Below are 16740 nucleotides of genomic sequence, written 5' to 3'. Positions count from 1 at the left end.
TGGCTCATGTTTCTGCAGGCTGTGCAGGAAGCACAGTGGGCATCTGCTTGGCTTCTGGGGAGGCCTCAGGAAAACTCAATCATGGCGGAAGGTGAAAGAGAAGCATGGCCAGAGCAGGAGGGAGGGGTGTGGGAGGTACCACACTTTTAAACAACCAGATCTTGTGAGAATTCTATCACTAGAAGAGCACTAAATGGGGGAATCCACCCCCATGAGCCAATCACCTCCCACCAGGCCCCAACTCCAACATTGGGGATTACAATTTGACATGAGATTTGGGCAGGGACACAGACCCAAACCGTATCACCCAGGATTAAAGAAAGTTATTTCATACTGATAACACACACCTCATAACAAAGCTTCAAAACACATAAAGCAAGAACAAGTAGAACTTCAAGGAGACATAGATCAACCCACTATTATCAGACGTTAATACCCCACCCTCAATAATTGACAGAACAAGTAGGCAGAAAATCAATAAGAATAATAAAGTAGACTTCAACAATTTTATCAATCAACTTGACCCAATTGACATTTACAGGACATTGCATCTTACAACAGCAGAAAATTTTTCTTGAGAAAATGGAGAAACAACTCAATTTTGTTTCTTGAGAAATAACTTGAGAAAAATTTTTAGCTGTTCAAACAAAAATCATAGTACGGGATTTATAATATATGTAAAAGTAAAGTGGGTTAAGAGTTTTTCTCAAGTACACATGGAACATTTATAGAGATGGACTACATTATAGACCATTTAAAAAGTCTCAAATTCAAAACATTTGTCACATAAAGTATGTTGTCTGGCCACAATGGAATTAAATTAGAAATCAATAGCAGAAACTAGAAAAGAGAAAAACCCAAAGTAAGCAGAAGAAAAGGAATAATAAAGGTCAAAGTGGGACTTAATGAAATTTTTTAAATAGAGAAAAATGAATGAATCAAAATTTGGGGAGTTTGGGGAGGAAATTTTTTTAAATTGAGAAATCTCCAGCCAGGTACATATATCAGGGAAAAAAGAAACAAGACACAAGTTACCAATATAAGGAATGAGAGAGGTGGCATTACTGAAGAGCCTACAGATAGAAAAGGATAGTAAGGAAATATTAGGAACACCTTTATAGCAATAAATTCAACATAGATGAAATTGACAAAGCCTTTGAAAGGCACAAATTACCAAAGCTCACCCAAGAAGAAGTAAATGATCTGAATAGCCCTATATCTGTTAAAGAAGTTGAAATTACAGTTTAAAAACATGTAACGAAAATCTAGGGCTAGGCGTGGTGGCTCGCACCTGTATTCCCAGCATGTTGGGAAGTTGAGGTGGGAGGATCACTTGAAGCCAGGAGTTCAAGGACAGACTGGACAACATAGCGAGATTCCAAAAAAAAAAAAAAAAAATTAGCCAGGCATGGTAGCACATGCCTGTAGTCCTAGCTACTTGAGAGGCTGAGGCAGGATGATTGCTTGAGCCTAGGAATTGAAGGCTGCAGTGAGCAATGATCACACCGCTGCACTCCAGCCTGGCTGACAAATCAAGGCCCTGACTCAAAGAAAGGGAGAGAAGGAGAGAGAGCGGAAGAAATACTTTCCACCTCATTATCTGAGGCCAGAATTATCCTAGTACCAAAATTATCCTAGGACCCTGGCCAAACAAACATGCTACCAGGAAAGAAAACTACAGATCAACATTTCTCATGAACATAGGGTAAAATTCTAAGCCAGTTTATCAAATTGAGTCCTACAAGATAAGAAACAGGTAATAAAACATGATCAAGAGGGAATATCCAAGGAGTGTAGGGTTGACTTACCATTTGAAAAATCAATCAATATAATTCATTGTATAAACAAGCTAAAAAAGAATAATCATATAATCAATCAACACAGAAAGGCATTTGACAAAATCCAGCATTCAGTACTGATAATCAAGAAGGTTAGGAATAAACGACACTTCTTCAATCCGATCAAGGGCATCTACAAAAACCCTACAGCTAACATCACACTTAATTGTGAAAGACAATATTCCCCACCTTCCCAACGTCAGGAACAAATCAGGGATGCCTGCTTTTACCGCCTCTGTTCAACATTGTACTGAAGGCTTTAGACTGTGCAATCAGAGAACAAACAGAAATAATGGACATCCAGGTTGGAAAGAAAGAAAGAAAAATGTATTCACAGATGACATGATTATTTATGCAAAATTCAATGGACTCTACAAATGAGCTACTAGAACAAATAAGTGAGTTTGTCAAGGTTGCAGGATACAGAGTAGTGTACAAAAATCAGTTGTATGTGGTAGCAATGAAAAATTGATAATTGAAATAAAAAATCCACGTTTGCAATCACATAAACAATACTACCTTTGCAATAGCATAAATACCTGGGATAAGTCTGACCAAAAAAATGAGAAAAATACTGTATACTGAAAACTACAAAATATTGATACGATAAAGAAGACCTAAATAGATGATATACCTTGTTCATGGGTCAGAAGACTCAATATTGTTAAGATGTCATGTCATATTCCCAAAATATAGATTCAATATAGATTTAATACACACACAATCAAAATCCCAGCAGCCTATGTGTGTGTGTGTGTATGTGTGTGTGTAAAATGACAAACTGATTCTAAAGTGTTTGTAGAACTTCAAAGGACCTAGAGTAGCCAAACAACTTCACAAAAGAAGAACCAAGTTAGAGGACTAATATTACCAGATTTTTAAGGAATTATTCCAAAGCAACAGTAATCAAGACAGTGTGGTATTGACATGAAGGATATACCAATAGATCAATGATATAGGATTTGTGTCCAGAATATAAAGTACTTTCAAAACTCAGCAATAAAAAAACAAACAAACCAAATGGAAAAGGAAGGAAAGACATCAACAGACATTTTACCAAAGAGTCCACTTAAACAGCAAATAATGAGTGAAAAGATGTTCTAACATCATTAACCAGTAGGAAAAAGGCAAATTAAAATCATGATATCACTAACTCCTATTAGAATGGTAAAAGATAGTGATAACATCAAATTCTGACAACTATGCTGAAAAACTTTATCCCCCATATATTACTGGCAGTAATGTATAATTTCACAGCCATTCAGAAAAATATTTCCCAGTTTACTTAGAAAACATGAAATTACCATATGATCCAGTAATTTCACTCTTGGGCATTTATCCTGGGGAAATGAACTTATGTTCACACAAAAACCCATACTCAAATGTTCATAGCAGCTTTATGTGTAATGAGCAAGACCTAGGAAAAAAACAAATGTCCTTCAGTGCATGAATGGTTAAGCAAATTGTGATCCATGAAATACTGCTTAACAATAAAAAGGAGCAAGTTATTAACACACCCAATAACTTGGAAGGATCTCAAGGGAATTATATGGAGTGAAAAAAAACCCAGACCAAAAAGTTACTATTGTATGATTCCATTTATATAACACCCTTGAAATGAAAAAATTATAGAAATGGAGACCAGATTAGTGGTTGCCTGAGATTAGGGATGTTGGGGGTGGGGAGGGGTCAGTGTGGCTGTAACAGGGCAATAAAAAGGATCATCATGGTGATGGAACTCTTGTATATCTTGACTGTGGTTGTCAGTACATGGACCTACACATGAAATGAAACTGCATAGAACACACTCCACCACCGCCTCTGACACACACACTACAACTAAGGAAGTGTGAATCGGGTCCGTGGATTGTACCAGTGTCAGTTTCCTAGTTTTGACAATGTGCTACAGTTATATGAGATGTTACCACTGGAGGTATAAAATGTTACACAGGACCTTTCCGTATGATATCCGCCACTTCCTCTGAATGTATAATTGTTTCAAAAGGTAAACACAACTGTAGGAAAGAGAAAAGGTGATAGAAGGAGGGAGGCCCATATAGGTATATGTAAATTGCTGTCCTGACTCAAACCCTTGCAGAATGGATGATTCCTGTGGATTTATTACAATATTCAAATAAATAAATGGCCATGCACAGGAACACTGATGAAAATGGGTCAAAATCAATGCAAAATCACAGTGGTTATTCCAACCCTGTGCACTGAGCCTGGAGGAAGTCTACAGGGGGTGGAAGGGAATGAGGGTGGGTGGATGTCTTCAGTAGATGGAGTTAGTCCTGGATTTCCTGAGGATGAGAAGCAACTGGGAGCATAGCAACAAGCAAAACAGAAAGAAGGCAGGTAGTGCTCAGAACACAAGGCCGCAGCATGAACCGCCTTTTGCACCGAAGCTAAGGCTGGTCTCTCTCTGAAAAAGGCAGGCAGCCAGGGGCTGGCCCCAAGGACAGCGAGGCGGGGCACAGGGCTGGGCTCTGCAGCAGCCTGTTCTGGCGCCCAGCCTCTGCTGGGAAGGAGTTGTGGGCCAGCCTGTGGGGAGGAATGCCTAGACTGGTTGAAGAGGGCTGTGGTGGGGCAGGATGTGGAGGGCACTCGTGGTGGGCTTCCAAAAACCTAGGATCAATCCCCAGGACTCCCCTTCCATGTCTCCTTTATGCCCCCAACCCCAGCCATTGGCCATCCCCCTGCTCTAGCTGGGGCAACCTCCTTCAGTAATGTTGACCACAAAATTTTGTATCTATTTTTAGCAAAGCTACTCTGTATATGACTTGTTTAGCATCACACTACCTGCCAAGTGGATATCTTCTCTGGGACGAGATGCTCTCTTTGCCCATCTGTTATGGACTGAATGTTTCTGTGCCCTGAAAATCATAATGCTGAGGCCCTAACCCCAGTGTGATGGTCTTAGCAGGCAGGCCTTTGGGAGGTGGTTGGGCTTAGATAAGGTCGTCAGTGTGGATCCCCCACCGTGGGATTTGTGTCCTCACAGGAAGGAGATGAGACCACAGCTCTCTTGGTCATGTGAGGCTACAGCAAGGACATAGCCATGGAGAAGTCAGGAAGGGAGCCCTCACCAGGACCCCAGTCATGTTGGCACCCAGCTCCAGGGACTTCCCAGCCTCCAGAACTGTGAGAAATCGGCTTCTGTTGTTTAAGGCATGCAGTCTGCAGTATTTGGTTATGGCAAGCTGAGCTAAGCCCCCATCTCTGGCAGTCACATTCAGAGGGAACAGTGATATCCATCCAGGAGCACCTACTGCCTCCCCTCTCCACTAACCACTTAGCCACACCCATCCTTACTGCCAAGAGGTTCCCCCCCACCCCACTTTCTTCATTAAGACTTTTTTAGAGGCCAGGCATGGTGTCTCACCCCTATAATCCTAGCACTTTGGGAGGCTGAGGTAGGTGGATTGCTTGAGCTCAGGAGTTCAAGATCAGCCTGGCCAACATGGCGAGACCCTATTTCTACAAAAAATACACAAATTAGCTGGACATGGTGGTGCATGCCTATAGTCCCAGCTACTCAGGAGGCTGAGGTGGGAGGATGACCTGAGCCTGGGAGATAGAGGCTGCAATGAGTTGAGATCACACCACTGCACTTCAGCCTGGGTGACAGAGCAAGATCCTATCCCAAAAAAAAAAAAAAAAAAAAAAAAAGACTTTTTTAAAAAACAGTTTTAGATTTATGGGAAAAAAGCAGTGCAGAGAGTTCCTATGTACTTCCCCCAACACACACATACACACACACAATTTCTCCTAATATTAACATCTTTCATTGGTATGATACATTTGTTACAGTTAATGAACCAATATTGATACGTTATTATTATCCAGGATCCAGACTATATTCAGACACCCTTAGTTTCCCCCTGAGTCCTTTTCCTGTCCCAGCTCCCTCCAGGACCCCACATTCCATTGAGTCCTCCTGGCTGTGAGTGTCTCAGGCTGTCCTGGTTTTGGGTGGTCTTTATAGTTCTTCAGGGTGCCACTCAGGGGAACTGTGGAATGCCTCTTTGTTGCAATTTGTCTGATGTTTTTTCTTGAGATTAGATTGGAGCTTTGGGTTTTGGGGAGGAAGCCCACAGAGGTAAAAGGCCATTGCCATCACATTATTTCAAGAGCAAATAGTCTCAACGTGATTTAGGGCTGTTGCTGTTGACCTTGATCAGCTGGCCGAGGTGGTGGTTGTCAGGCATCTCCACTGTGAAATTACTCTCCTCTGGTCCCCTTTCCATTCTGTCCTCTTTGGAAGGAAGTCACTGTGTGCAGCCCATCCTTAAGGAGTGCAGAGTTCTGCTCCCCTCCTTTAGGGTGGAAGAGATACATAATGTATTTCAAATTCTGCAGCGGAGCTCTCTTCTCCCCCACTCATTAATGTATTCAATCAGTTATTTCTATCAGTATGGACTCATGGATCTTTCTACTTTGTGATAATCCAATTCTAATACTGCTTTGTTTATTTTGTAGCTCAAACTGTTCCAGCTGTGGCCATTGGGAGCTCTTTCAGTTGGCTCCTGTGCTCCTTCAACATAAACCCATCAATGGGGTGTGTGTGTGTTTACTGTTATGCTGAGCACTTCCTTACTTCCTGGCTCACCTCACACTTCCTGCCTCAGTCCTAGAATCAACCATTTCTCTCAGGAATCTTGGTTCCATTTCTTTTGGAAAATGGCACTAGACACTAAGGTCTGGGTGCTGGGTGTGCTCACGGATACTGAGGTCAGCCAGGTGTTTCTCATACATTGTTGTCAGGTTATGTTCTGACCTACACTCTCCACTCCAAGCAAACTGCTCTTGCATTTTCCGATTCTCAACTTGGCATTCCCATATCTATGTCTTCCTCACCTCCAACCCCAGCCCATCACTTCCCCAGGGGGTTGTCACCTCCTGCATGATTCCCCAGCAGAAGTTGCCTTTCTCTTCTCTGGAGCACTCTGCACACTGAGGACACAGCCTGCTCGTTTTGTCTTGGAGCTTCTCCACCCTATCTTCAGGCTCCTCCTTGGCTCTAAGTCTTGAGGGCAGGTCAGTGTCTTCAGCCGCTGACTCTCCTGAAGTTTCTAGCTCAGTGACTCATGCATCCAGGGCCGCTTGGACCTTGACAATATATCACCATCCTGAGGAGTCCTGTCACAAAGGACTGAGAAAGCTTCCAGCTGCTGGGTTCTTCCTCCCTCAACCTGATGGAACCAGCCCAGCAGGAAGCCAGGAAGGCGGTGTTGTTGCAGTGTGTTACTCTTATAATCTGTAAGAATGCACACCAACGGAGAGGAAGTGATATAACAAGGAACTTAGGAGGTGTCAGTTGAAGTTGGAAATAAGATAAATTGCTGTTAATTCTCTTTAGTCATCCCATATTGACTCATGTTTTCAAACTATCTATACCTGCCAGTTAATACCATGTTAGACTATCTTCCATCTTAAAGAAAAGACTGGCCAGGCGCAGTGGCTCACGCCTGTAATCCCAGCACTTTGGGAGGCCGAGGTGGGCGGATCACGAGGTCAGGAGATCGAGACCATCCTGGCTAACACGGTGAAGTGCTGTCTCTACTGAAAATACAAAAAATTAGGCGTGGTGGTGGTCGCCTGTAGTCCCAGCTACTTGGGAGGCTGAGGCAGGAGAATGGCATGAACCTGGGAGGCAGAGCTTGCAGTGAGCCGAGATCATGCCACTGCACTCCAGCCTGGGCGAAAGAGCAAGACTCCGTCTTAAAAAAAACAAAAAAAAAAAAGACAGAAAAGACTGATATTAAAGAGGGGTTTTAAAAGACTTAGTTGAGGAAATGATATAGATAGGAAGAAAAACTTGTAAATCTTCAAGGAACAAGTGTCAAGAGGTTTCTGTGGAGAAAAATACTCTACAAGTTACCCAGGCAGTTCTCTTAGGTTTGGAGCAAGGGAACAGTAACACAGCACAAAACTACACCAGAAGCCCTCCTTTTAAGGAGCTAAGATTGTGCTGAATTCTCAGTGTAACCTGCTGGATCATGGGGAGTAGAGTGTCCATGCAAGCATATTCCCCAGAATACGGGTTACGGAAAATAGTTTCTCCTCTGGGTGAAAGTTATTCAATATTCGCTTTAGCGAAGAGGTCAAATTAAATTAGTTAGTTGGCAGCCAGCGAGATCCACCCAATTCCGAGGAAATGACTGAGGCCAAAGAGGATGCTTTTCATCTCTTATAATTAGAGAAATAATGGTCTCGTTTTCCTGCGGCCAACATTGGTGTTGGCCCCAATGGCATGTTGCCCCTAAACCCAGGTGGCATTTTCACCACGAGCCTCCTTCATGAATTACTTGGGTCCATTGTAACGTGCACTGAGCACTTGGCTTACACTCCATCCAGTTCCTGTGGGGGCTGTGAGGACAGGAGGATGGGATGAACCTGCTCCTCCCTTTGAGGAGAAGACTTTTAAGGGGACTGCCATCCCTACCTTGACCTCATCAGTTCTTGGCTCAAGCTGATGTGCTAGATGGTTATCCCCAAGGAGGTGCATGAACACATGGAAAGAGACGGAGCCTTGAGTCAGCTGGGACCCTTTCCCCGGGGAGGAGAGCCACCCGGGAACTTCCTGGTCTTGGAGCTCCCCCTCCCTGACCTTTCTCCCATGCCTGGGTCCCAGTGTACCTGTTTAGAAAGACATTGCTCAACAGCACACTGGCTAGAGCTTCACAAGCACCATTTTCCTGTAGTGGTGAATGGAAACTTTTCTCAGAAGAATGCTTGACTTTACAGAAGCAACAGTTTTCTCAGATAAAACTCCATGTGCAGTGATGGATTAGCAGCTCACATTGTGTCTATGGCGGCTTTCCTTGTTTTAGGACAGGGAGAGTCATGGAAAGGTGGCTGGACTTGGGGTAGAGCTTTTTTCTTTCTCTTTTAATATCCATGGGAGGGGGTTGGAGGAGAGGCATCAGGGGCAAGCTGGGCGGGAACAAGCTGCAGGAGCCCACTGCAGTCACCTGAGCACCACTGGCAGGGAAAGCTCCGCGAGAAATGTGGGAGTGTCAGATGGTTCAGGGACTGGAAACACAGGCCATGCCTCGATTAGCATCTGTGAGCTCTGTCTGAGGAGAAAATACACACAGAAAAAAAATGTATATTCGGCCAAGCGCGGTGGCTCACGCCTGTAATCCCGGCACTTTGGAAGACCGAGGCAGGCGGATCACGAGGTCAGGAGATGGAGACCATCCTGACCAACATGGTGAAACCCCATCTCTACTAAAAAATACAAAAATTAGCTGGGCGTGTTGGTGCGCACCTGTAATCCCAGCTACTCGGGAGGCTGAGGCAAGAGAATCGCTTGAACCAGGGAGTCAGAGGTTGTAGTGAGCCAAGATCGCACCACTGCACTCCAGCCTGTCGATGGAGCAAGACTCCATCTCAAAAAAAAAAAGTATATTCTTACAGATTTTGTCTTTCTCAACAGGTGAGGTAAGTTGGAGGCCTTTCTTTCATTTAGGAGGTGCTCACATCTGGCACACTGCATCTTAGTGCCTCTTGGCTCTCAGGCCACGCTGCACCCAGGGAAGATTGGGAGGCGTGAGAATAGGGGGCAGTCTGTTGGATCTATAAGCAGCCAGAATTTGTCATGTTTCTTTTAGGCCTCTAACAGGCCTCCATCTCTTTGTTCCCGAGGGAAAGTCGTAGGCATATAATGCCTTCTGAACTTCTAAAATGTGTCACTTTTTCTCAACTGGGAAACTTTGCCCCTATTTCATTTTAAAGTTCTCAGAATAAAAGTACAGCTGGTATATTTGACTTCATAATAATAGCTGACATTTCTGAGCACTTCCTGGGTGTTCAGGCAGGCTGAGCATCTGATCTACCCTCCATCAGTTCATGCCCCCTATAGCCCCTCAAGGCAGGTTTTGCTCACACAGGAGAACAGAACATGCCGGTCCAGAACGCAAAGAATTGTAGATTGCGCTGAGGATAATGAAGAAGCTGATGCAGGAGAGCTCCATGCCCGCCCTCTGTCTGCCAAAAGGCAGGACATAGATTGACAAAGAGAAAAGGTATCCTGTCCTGTCCCTGGCTCTGCCAGGGAGAACAAAGTTTGCCACCAAAGACAGCTGTGGGCCCCCAGCAGCCTGGAGAAGGAACCACAGACGTTTACACCAACAAGCTTTGCTGACGAACCTGCATCGGCCATGGCTTGCCTTCCCTCGAGTTGCTGCCCACAGAGACCCACAGTTCTTCTGCTTTGTCTTGCTGCTTCTCCAAACTGTATTGTTCTTTGTTGAAGATGCTAGATAAGCCAGAGTTCTAAGTCCCTGCTCCAAGTGACCTCTCACTGAGATTTCTCCACACGGTGTGCACTGTGGGTGTTCATCAATTGGCTTATCTTTCTCTTGTTAATCTGGTTTTCTTCCACAGGGGTCTGTCCTAACTATGAACTTATGAGAGTTAAGGACAAATTCTATTTCCTCCCTGACACTCACATTTTACAAATAAGTTTAGAGAAACTAAGTAGTCTTCCCAAGGCCACATGGCTAAGTAAGCAGTCAAACCAAAATTACTAATTAAGTTTGATTCCATAGTTGGAGTTTTTTGTTTTCTTTTTTTTTTTTTTTTTTTTGAGATAGGATCTCACTCTGTTTCTCAGGCTGGAGTGCAGTGGCACAATCACAGCTCACTGGAGCCTCAGCCTCCTGAGATCAAGCTCAAGGCTGGAGTGCAGAGGTGTGATCATAGCTCACTGTAACTTCAAACTCCTGGCCTCAAACAATCCCGCCCCAGCTTTCTGAGAAGCTGGGACTACAGGCACACACCACCATGCCCAGCTAATGTTTATAGTTATTTTTGTAGTGACAGGGTCTCACTATGTTGCCCAGGCTGGAATACATGTATTTATTTAAAAAGGAAGAAAATCCTGAAACTGCCTTTGCAAAAATCATAATGGAGAAAATTATGACAGTGAAAGATACCAGATCTAACTGACCCCATCTTGTTTCTAACCTCTAAACTGTTCTTCTTCCTTCCTGGGTGTAGGCCAAACTAGCTTTGGGAAGAAATTTAGTGTATCGTTTATATAATAGCCTTTCCCAAAAGGCTAAACTGTTCTTGTAAAACAAATGAAAGGCCACCAGCCACCAAGGTAAGATGAGAGGGGCTAGAATTCTAAATATTACCAGCCATTATTCCAGAGGACATAAGATTTACAGCTTCCCCAATTACTCTTGAAGGTAACATCACTACTGTGAACCTAAGATCGGCCTTTTGAGGTGTCTTTTCAGGTTTTTGCATTTCTAACATCCAGACAGCCCTACCTGGACCTGCCAGCCAATTGTGTGGCCCCCATCCAGGAATTGACCCAGCAGAAGAAAACAGCTTCGACTCCCTATGATTTCATCCCTGAGCCAGCCAATCAGCACTCCCGATTCACTGGCCCCCTATCTACCAAATTATTCTTAAAAACTCTGATCCCTGAATTTTTTGGGAGGCCTGATTTGAGTAATAATAAAACTCTGGTCTCCTGCACAGCCGGCTCTGTGTGAATTACTCTTTCTCTGTTGTAATTCCCCTGTCTTGATAAATCGGCTCTGTCTAGGCAGCAGGCAAGGTGAACCCCTTGGGTGGTTACAATTCTGACATGCTGCAACACGGATGAACCAAAGACATATGCTAAGTGAGGTAAGCCAGTCACAAAAGGAACAGTATTGTATGATTTCACTTATAGAATGAGCAAATTCATAGATACAGAAAGTAGACGAGGCCAGGCGTGGTGGCTCATGCCTGTAATCCCAGCATTTTCGGAGGCCAAGGGGGTGGATCACTTGAGGTCAGGAGTTCAAGACCAGTCTGGTCAACATGGTGAAACCTCATCTCTACTAAAATTACAAAAATTAGCTGGGCGTCATGGCAGGCACCTGTAATCCCAGCTACTCAGGAGGCTGAGGCAGGAGAATCGCTTGAACCTGGGAGGCAGATGTTGCAGTGAGCTGAGATTGTGCCACTGCACTCCAGCCTTGGTGACAGAGCAAGATTCCATCTCAAAAAAAAAAAAAAAAAAAGAGAATAGAGCCAGGTATGGTGCTGTGCTCCAGTAGTCCCAGCTACTTGCAAGGGTGAAGTGGGAATGTTAACTGCCCAAAGGGTTAATATCATGTCATCTACAGAAACAACTTAACGTCTTCCTTTCCAATGTGGATGCCCTTTATTTCTTTTTCTTGCCTAACTGCTTTGACAAGGACTTCCAGTACCATGTTGAATAGAAGTAGTGAAAATGAGCATGCCCATCTTGTTCCTGATCTTAAAGGAAAAGCTTTCAACTTTTCCCCATTGAATATGATGTTGACTTTGGCCTTATCATATATGGTCTTCATTTTGCTGAGGCGGATTCCTTTTATACCTAATTTGTTAAGAGTTTTTATGATCAAAGGACATTGAATTTTGTCAGATGCCTTTTCTGCATATATTGAGATGATCATATGGTTTTTGTCCCTCATTCTGTTAATGTGGTATATCACATTGATTGATTTGCATATGTTGAGCCATCCTTGCATTCCAAGGATAAATCCCACTTGATCATGGTGAATGGTTCTTTTACTGTGCTGTTGAATTCTAGTTGCTAGTATTTTTTTAGGTATACAAACTATTAATTAACAGACAAGGCCTACAGACGTATTTCTTCTTGGACATACCGATGGTATGGCCCTGGTGGCCAGTGGTCTTGGTGTGCTGACCTTGGACACAAAAGTCCCAGAATTGGTGCGGTCCTTTATTGACCCAAATCTTCTTCAGTTTCTCCAGACCATTGGTCAGGACCTGGCTATATTTTCCATCGTCAACATCCTCCTGTCTGTTCAAGAACCAGTTTGGGATCTTGTACTGGCATGGATTCTGCATAATGGTGATGATATGCTCCACCACATCCTCAGTGAGTTTTCCTGACCTTTTGGTGAGGTCAATATATGCTTTCCTCAACACCACATGAACATATCTTCAACCCACACCCTTAATGGCAGTGATGGCAAAGGCTATTTTCTGTCACCCATTGAATACTCACAAAATGTGCTGGAACTTCTCAAGGATCACTAAAGACGTGGTGGCAGCATGAGCAGCAGTCTGTAGGACTTTGGTGTAAGAGTAGCTTGCTAGTATTTTGTTGAGGACTTTTACATCTATGTTCATTAGGGATATTGGCCTTTAATTTTCTTTTCTTGTAGTGTCCTCAGCTGCTTTGCTATAAGAGTAATGCTGGTCTCATAAAACAAAAGGTTTTATTTTTTTCCCCCAAAAAATTCCTTTTCTGATAAAGTGTCCTTGCCTTTTTGCCCCAAGTCTGGCTCCATTGATGAAATAATAAACTCTGAAGCTGATGTCACTACTATGCTCCCAGGCACTTTAGGATGTTTGACATTTTATTTAGGAGACAGTTTCGTTTTTCTACTGAATGATTACAAAGAAATCATTTTCCATGCAGCATACTTGCTCTCAATCAAAACACTCAGATGTGATTTCAAAGCCTTGACACAGACCTGGTGGGCTGTGGATTTCCAGGAGGGGCTGACTCTGGACACTGTAGCCCCCTGGGCCTCCCCATATGTGTGTGTGTGTGTGTGTGTGTGTGAGAGAGAGAGAGAGAGAGACAGAGAGAGAGAGAGAGAGAGAGGTTGAGCAGTGACTGTCAGCCCTGATTCTAGATTCTGGGTGGCAGCCCCCAGATCCTAAAGGGAGAATCTGCTGACCCCAGAATTCACCCAAGCTGGAGAAGCTTAGCTTTTGGATGCTGTGCAGTCTTCTTGCACTTTTCTTCTGTACACTGTGTAGATCCACATATGATCTCCAAGGACTGAATTCTGAGGGATGCCTGCAGTTCAAGGAGATTAAAGTATCAACAGTTTACCGTGTGCCAGGGAGCGCTAAGCAACTGTGTGAGTTTCCTTATTTAGTTCTCCCAAGGACCCCATGAGGTAGGGACACCAGTGCTCTCTCTTTTTAGCAAGTCTGTGCATTGAGCTTCTCGTTAGTTTTCAATTCCCACAACCATAGTTTTAAGTCAAGGCTTCCTCACTGGAACAACAGGCATAGAAGCGCTTGTGTCCCCTGACTCCTGGATATTGCTCTGAGGAGTCTGACCCAGCATCTGATGTGTGCTTGGCTGTGCCGAGACAGAAACTTTAAACTGCGGACATAGAAGAGGCTGGTCTCTAGCCTGGACACCATGCAGGTGACACTCAAATGACAGAGTAAATAAAGGGGATTCTGGGAATATGTATTCCTGGCAATAAATGACACAGAAAGAGTCGCTGTAGGAAAACACGACTCCTGCCAGAATGCACAAAGGGTGGAAAGAGGGAAGGAGAAAGGCGTGTGCTTGATTCTCCCTGAGAGTTGGAACAAGACAAAAATGCCCACTTTCACCACTTCTACTCAACATAGTACTGGAAGTCCTACCCAGAGCAATCAGACAAGAGAAATAAATAAAGGGCATCCAACTTGGAAAAGAGGAAGTCAAACTGTCACTGCTTCCTGATGATATGATCGTATACCTAGAACACCCTAAAGACTCTTCCAAAAAACTCCTAGATCTGATAAATGAATTCAGTAAAGTTTCATGATACAAAATTAATGTACACAAATCAGTAGCTCTGCTATACACCAACAATGAGCAAGCTGAGACTCAATCAAGAACTCAATCCCTTTTACAACAGCTGCAAACAATTAGAATAATAATAATAAAATACTTAGGAAAATACTTAACCAAGGAGGTGAGAGATCTCTACCAGGAAAACTACAAGGCACTACTGAAAGAAATCATAGATGACACAATCAAATGGAAACACATCCCATGCTTATGGATGGGTAGAATCAATATTGTGAAGATGACCATACTGCCCAAAGCAATTATAGATTCAATGCAATTCCCATCAAAATACTATCATCATTCTTCACAGAACTAGAAAAAACAATCCCACAATTCATATGGAACCAAAAAAAGTACACATAGCTAAAGCAACACCAAGCAAAAGGAAGAAAGCCAGAGGGATCACATTACCTGACTTCAAATTATACTACAAGACTATAGTCACCAAAACAGCATGGTACTGGAATAAAAATAGGCAGATAAACCAATGAAACAGAATAGAGAACACGGAAATAAAGCCAAATACTTACAGTCAACTGATCTTTGACAAAGCATACAAAAACATAAAGTGGAGAAAGATACTCTATTCAATAAATGGTGCTGAGAAAACTGGCAAGCCACATGTAGAAGAATGAAACAGGATCCTCGTCTCTCACCTTATACAAAAATCAACTCAAGATGGATCAAACACTTAAATCTAAGATCTGAAGACATAAAAACTCTAGAAGATCATATTGGAAAGGCTCTTCTAGACATTGGATTAAGAAAAGAATTCATGACTAAAAACCCAAAAACAAATGCAACAAAAACAAAAATAAATAAATGGGACCTAATTAAACTAAAAGGCTTCTGCACAGCAAAAGAAGTAATCAGCACAGTAAACAGACAACCCACACAGAGTGGGGAGAAAATATTCTCAAATGATGTATCTGTCAAAGGATAAATATCCAGAATCTACAAGGAACTCAAACAAATCAGCAAAAGAAAAACAAATAATCCCATCAAAAAGTGGGCAAAGGACGTGAAGAGACAATTCTCAAAAGAAGATATACAAATAGCCAACGAACATACGAAAAAATGCTCAACATTGGCGGGCGCCTGTAGTCCCAGCTACTCGGGAGGCTGAGGCAGGAGAATGGCGTGAACCCGGGAGGTGGAGCTTGCAGCGAGCTGAGATCTTGCCACTGCACTCTAGCCTGGGCGACAGAGCGAGACTCCGTCTCAAAAAAAAAAAAAAAGAAAAGAAAAAAGAAAAAATGCTCAACATCACTAATTATCAGGGAAATGCAAATTAAAACCACAATGAGATACCACCTTACTCTGCAAGAATGGCCATAATTTAAAAATTTAAAAACAATAGATGTTGGCATGGATGTGGTGAAAAGGGAACACTTTTACGCTGCTGGTGAAACTGTAAACTAGTACAACCACTGTGGAAAACAGTGTGGAGAGTCCTTAAAGAAGTAAAAGTAGAACTACCATTCAATCCAGCAATCCCACTCCTGGGTGTCTACCCAAAGGAAAAGAAGTCATTATACAAAAAAGACACTTGCACACACATGTTTATAGCAGCACAATTCACAACTGCAAAAACACAGAACCAACCTAAATGCCCATCAGCCAATGAATGAATAAAGAAAATGTGGTATATTTACAACGTGGAATACTACTCAAACGTAAAACTAAATGAAATAATGGCCTTTGCAGCAACTTGGATGGAACCGGAGGTTATTATTCTAAGTGAACTAACTCAGGAATGGAAAGCCAAATATCATATGTTCTCACTTATAAGTGGGAACTAAATCATGTGGACGAAAAGGCCTAAGAATGATGTAATGGACTCCAGGGGGAGTCCAGGGAGGAAGGGTGGAAGGGGGATGAGGGATGAAAGACCACATATTGTGTTCAGTGCACACTGCGTGGGTGATGGGTTCACCAAAATCTCAGAAATCACCACTAAAGAACTGATCCATGTAACTGAAAACCACTGGTTCCCCCAAAAACTACTGAAATAAAATAAAACTTTTATTTTTATTTTTAGAAAAAGAAAGGTGCGTGCTAGGAGGAAGGCGCCAGATTAAAGGCGTGTGAAGGGGCTGGCAGGCTGGGCTCGGAGGGGGAATGGGGCCTCCAACTCTCAGCAGGGCAACAGTGGAACCACCTGGATGGCGGGACAGAGAGGAGCTCACAGCTCGTCCTGGACCCCATCCCCAGAAGAAAATGTCCCACCTGCTCCTTCCAAGACCACCTGGATGGCAGGACAGAGAGGAGCTCATAGCTCGTCCTGGACCCCAT

At 43.2% G+C, this 16740-nt stretch overlaps 1 pseudogene; it reads right to left on the bottom strand.

Annotated features, from left to right (window-relative positions):
- Nucleotides 1-6913: 6913 nt before the first annotated feature.
- On the bottom strand, nucleotides 6914-16740 carry LOC129534222 (small ribosomal subunit protein uS13-like; annotated as a pseudogene).

The sequence above is a fragment of the Gorilla gorilla genome, chromosome 5 (genome assembly GCF_029281585.2).
Source record: "Gorilla gorilla gorilla isolate KB3781 chromosome 5, NHGRI_mGorGor1-v2.1_pri, whole genome shotgun sequence".
Lineage (NCBI taxonomy): Eukaryota > Metazoa > Chordata > Mammalia > Primates > Hominidae > Gorilla > Gorilla gorilla.
This window is presented reverse-complemented; position numbering and strand designations above follow the sequence as displayed.